The 5,273-nt window shown below is 41.2% G+C and overlaps 1 pseudogene; it reads right to left on the bottom strand.

Annotated features, from left to right (window-relative positions):
- The window catches only part of LOC108300133, a 33,892-nt pseudogene extending 29,182 nt beyond the window's left edge, over window positions 1–4,710 (bottom strand).
- Window positions 4,711–5,273: the final 563 nt, after the last annotated feature.

The raw sequence follows: 5,273 nt of genomic DNA, 5'->3' as shown, positions 1-5,273 counted from the left end.
AGACGGGGTTTCACCATGTTGACCAGGATGGTCTCGATCTCTTGACCTCGTGATCCACCTGCCTCGGCCTCCCAAAGTGCTGGGATTACAGGCTTGAGCCACCGCGCCCGGCCTGGCTGGCGAATTCTTATTCATTTAAGTGGAATATTTAGGTCATTTACATTCAATGTTAGTATTGACATGTAGGTTACTATTCTATTTGTTGTGCTATTTGTTGCCTGAATACTTTGGCGTTTTTCATTGTGTTAGTGTTATATAAGTCCTGTGAGATTTATGCTCTAAGAAGGTTCTATTTTGGTGTATTTCAAGGATTTGTTTCAAGATTTAGAGCTCCTTTAGGAGTTCTTATAGTGCTGTCTTGGTAGTGCCCAATTCTCTCAGCATTTGTTTATTTGCAAAAGACTGTATCTTTCCTTCATTTATGACGCTTAGTTTTGCTGAATACAAAATTCTTGGCTGATAATTGTTTTGTTTAAGGAGGCTAAAAATAGTTCCCCAATTTATTCTAGCTCATAGGGTTTCTGTTGAGAAATCTGCTGCTAATCTGATAGGTTTTCCTTTACAGATCACCTGATCCTTTTGCTTCACAGCTCTTAAGATTCTTTCCTTTGTCTTAACTTTAGATAACCTGATGATTATGTGCCCAGGCAATGATCTTTTTGTGATGAATTTCACAGGTGTTCTTTGAGCTTCTTGTATTTGGATGTCTAGAACTCTAGCAGAGCCAGGGAGGTTTTCCTCCATTATTACCTCAAATATGTTTTCCAGACTTTTAGATTTCTCTTCTTCCTCTGGAACACCAATTATTCTTAGGGTTGGATGTTTAACATAGTCTCAAACTTCTTGGAGACTTTGTTCATTTTAAAAAAATTATTTTCTCTTTGTCTTGGATGGATTGTGTTAATTCAAAAGCCTTGTCTTGGAGCTCTGGAGTTGTTTCTTATGCTTGTTTGATTTGATTGTTGAGACTTTCCAGTGCATTTTGCATTTCACAAAATGTGTCCTTGATTTCCATAAGTTGTGATTGTTTTTTATTTATCCTATCAATTTCACTGAAGAATTTTCCTTTTGTATCCTATATCATGTTTTTGACTTCTTTAAGTTGGATTTTAGCAGCTTCTGGGAAGCAGAATTTTTCTGGTGCCTCTGTTATTAGCTTAATTCTGAATTCTTTTTCTGGCAATTCAGAGATTCTGTCTTGATTTGGATCCATTGCTGGTGAGCTGGTATGACTTTTTGGGGGTGTGAAAGAACCATGTTTTGTCATACTACCAGAAGTTTGTTTCTAGCTTCTTCTCATTTGGGTAGACTATGTCAGAGGGAAGATCTGGGATTCAAGGGCTGCTCTTCAGATTCTTTTGTCTCACGGGGTGCTCCTTTGATGTGGTGTTCTTTCCCTTTCCCTAGAAATGTAACTTCCAGAGAGCTGAACTGTAGTGTTTGTTTTTGGTTTTGCTCTTCTGAGTCTCACAACCCAGCAGAGCTACTGGGCTCCAGGCTGGTACTGCAAAGAGTCCTGTGATGTGATCCGTTTTCAGGTCTTGCAGGCATGGATACCAACACCTGCTCCAGTGGAGGTAGCAAGAGATTGAAGTGGACTCTGTGAAGGTCTTTGATTGTGTTTTTGTTTAGTGCACTGGTTTTATGTTGGTTAACTTCTAGCCAGGAGGTGGCACTTTGAAGATTGTATCAGCTGCGGCCCTATAAGGAGGATGCAAACTTGCCCTAGGGAGACCTGGTTAAGTGTTCAGGTTTCTCAGCAGTGGGCAAGGTCATAGAGCTCTCAAGAGATTATGACCTTTGTCTTCAGTTACCAGGGCAGGTAGAGAAAGACCACCAGGTGGGGACAGGGATAGACATGCCTCAGTTCAGCCTTTCCTTGGGCAGGGTTTGCTGCAGTGGCTGTGGGGAATGGGAATGTGGCTCCCAGTCCAATGGAGTTATATTCCCTGGGGGATTATGGCTGCTTCTGCTGAGTCATACAGGTTGCCAGGCAAGTGGGGGAAAACTGGCAGTCATGGGCCTCACCCTGCTCCCACTCAACCCACAGTGCTAAAGGCTGGTCTCCTTCCCACCATACCCCACCAACAGCACCAAGTCTATTTCCAGGCAGCCAGTGACCAGGGCTAGGAATTTGCCCCAGACCACAAGCCTTCTTGCTAAGAAAGCAAGCAGACTCACAGATTTTCATCATCTCAGGGAGCCTGCAGCAGTGATCCACTTTCTTCAAACTGTCTGTAGATTCTCTCAGCTTTCCTGGTATGTTCCTGTGGTAGTTTTAACAGTAAAAAAGCTCATGATGTGAGTCTCCACATGCTGCTCTGTTCATATGAGTGGGAGCTGCAAGCTAGTCTTGCCTCCTATCTGCCATCTTAATCCTGGCTTGGGCTGATTCCATGTCTTTGTTATTGTGAATGGCACTGTGATGAACGTACATGTCCATGTGTGTTTGTGGTAGAACAATTTATATTCCTTTGAGTATATAACCAATAATGGGGTTCCTGGGTCAAATGGTAGTTCTGTTTAAGTTTTTTGAGAAATCTCCAGATTGCTTTCCACAGTGACTTAACTAATTTGCATTCCCACCAGCAGTGTCTAAGTGTTTCCTTTTCTCTGCAACCTTGCCAGCATGTTATTTTTTGACTTTTTATTAATAGCTATTGTGACTGGTGTGAGATGGTGTCTCATTGTGGGTTTGATTTGCATTTCTTTAATGATTAGTCGTGTTGAGCATTTTTTTTTATATGCTTGGCCATGTGTATGTGTTCTTTTGAGAAGTATCTGTTCATGTCCTTTGCCCATTTTTTAATGGAGTTATTTGTTTTTTGCTTATTGATTTAAGTTCCTTACAGATTCTGGACATTGGATCTTTTTCAGATGCATAGTTTGCAAATATTTTCTCCCATTCTGTAGGTTGTCTGTTTATTCTGTTGCTAGTTTCTTTTACTGTGCAGAAGCTCTTGGTTTAATTAAGTCCCACTTACCAAATTTTTTTGTTTTTGTTGCAATTGCTTTTGGAGTCTTTATCATGAAATCTTTTCCAGGGGCTATGTCCAGAAGGGTATTTTCTAGGTTTTTTTTTTTAATAGTTTTAGGTTTTATATTTAAATCATATGCCTTTGTCTAAGTATTTATGAGTTGTAAATTCTTAAAGTGGAATTACGAATGAGAATGTGGCCAGGCATGGTGGCTCATGCCTGTAATCCCAGCACTTTGGGAGGCCAAAGCAGGTGAATCACTTGAGGTCAGGGGTTTGAGACCAGCTGGGCAAACATGGTAAAACCCCATCTCTACTAAAAATACAAAAATTAGCCAGTTGTGGTGGTGCACGTTTGTAATTCCAGCTACTCAGGAGGCTGAGGCACGAGAATTGCTTGAACCTGGGAGACAGAGGTTGCAGTGAGCTGAGATCATACCACTCTATTCCAGTCTGAGTAACAGAATGAGACTCCATCTCAAAAAAATAAAAATGAATAATAATAGTAATGAGAATGTTTTAGAATACCCAGGACTGCAATCAAGGTGACCTAAGGTTGATTTCTGGGAAGCAGAATTGAAAGTGATTGAATTTAGTGAATGAAAACTGAATCAATTTTATAATGAGATGGTGAGAATGAAGTATAGAAAAAGAAAACCCAGTGAGCAAAAAGTATACATTGTTGTCCAGTACGCTCAGTCAATCTGACAATATTTATTGAATATCTATGATAGAGCTGACACATGCGAAGGAGTGAGACACTGCCTCAGACAAACAGGAATTCAGCCCTAGAAAGGTTGTTTCTCTGAGAAGGCACTGCTAATCCATTGCTCCTGTCCATGGCCTTGATCAGATTTCATTTTCACTGAGCAACTTCAGGCTTATGCCCTGATCCTGCACATTATACATGAGTCTTTCAAGTATTTCAAAGAATGTCTCTCAATAAAACAACCACTTTCAGAATTATAATAGCAACATTAGTGTTTACTTTGCACCTCACACCCACTAAACACTTTACAATCTAATTTAGCCTTTGCAGTTATTCATTGTGGTACAGAGTATCTCCATTTTCTGGATGAGGAAACTGAGGCTCAGCAAGATTAGGTAAATTGTCCAATATCACATTGCTCCACATAGTGGCAGAGTGAAGATAAGGACACCGTCCTGAGTCCAGAGCCTGTGGTCATAATCCCTGAGCTATCGTGAGTCTAGGATTCTGGCTTAGACAATTGGTTCTTGAGGGATCAGTTGAAACAAATCAGTGCTTTTCTGCTGGTCACTTTGAGTGACCTGATAAAGCCTAATTTTTGCCTAGCAAGACTGAATAGCAGGCCTTGATGCAAGGCTACACAAATTCATGGCACCATAGTGAAAGGCTCAGCTTGGGAGCCAGTGCACATCCCAAAAGGACATCTGTCTCACTTTTGCCCTTCTAATCCCAAAAGAGATAAACAGCAACAAGGACCTCGGTGTTTATGTAACAGGAAAAATGGCCCATGTGTGAAAGACATTGTATTCTGCCGGAGAGGTTTTCTTCCATGTCACTGCTGCTCATTCTTTACCAGGAACCATGCTACTGGCTTCGAAGGAATAAAGGAGAATTCATCCTGAAAACCGCTCTGCATCAGCACCTCCGTCAGTGAAGAGGATGCCTTTGGACCACACCCATCTTTATCCAGATTTCTTCCAGAGGCCAAAACAGTGAAGAGGGCACAGATGAGGCAGGAAGACATTTTGGGAAATAAGACATAACACTATGGAAAATGTCATTAAATACCAACAAAATAATGTCAAATACATACACCTATTTGGAAAGACGAAGGTGGGGGAGGAGAAAATAACAGAAGAATAACTAAAATGCAGAAGACAAGTATAAATAAGCAATGAAAAATTAAGAGTGGTTACTATGTGTTGGTCCTATGTGCCAGGTACTTTATATGTACTGTGTTAGATGATTCTCAAAAGGGCCCAGTGAGCTGGGACTCTCAGGTGAGGTCTCTTTCCTGTAGTGGCTGCCGAATCAGGATTTTTCCCCACTTGGCCAACTTTACAGCACTTCCAATTTTGATGCTGGGGAGGGGAGAGGGCACCATGTACCTGAGGCTGGGTGCTACTAGAGGTATGTAGTGGACCCTGGGCTCCTTGAGGATAGCACAGCCCCAAGAAGAGAATGAATGAGCCCAGGGAAAACAGCCAGACGAGGAAACACCCACACTGGACTACGAGTAAATAAGAAATACATTTTTGTTCATTCATTTACTTATGCATTAATTCATTCAACAGCCACTTACATAGT

This window comes from Cebus imitator, unplaced genomic scaffold, assembly GCF_001604975.1.
Source record: "Cebus imitator isolate Cc_AM_T3 unplaced genomic scaffold, Cebus_imitator-1.0 Scaffold25, whole genome shotgun sequence".
NCBI classification, from domain to species: Eukaryota; Metazoa; Chordata; class Mammalia; order Primates; family Cebidae; genus Cebus; species Cebus imitator.
Note: the sequence above shows the minus strand (reverse complement) of the source record. Positions and strands in the feature narration are given on the sequence as shown.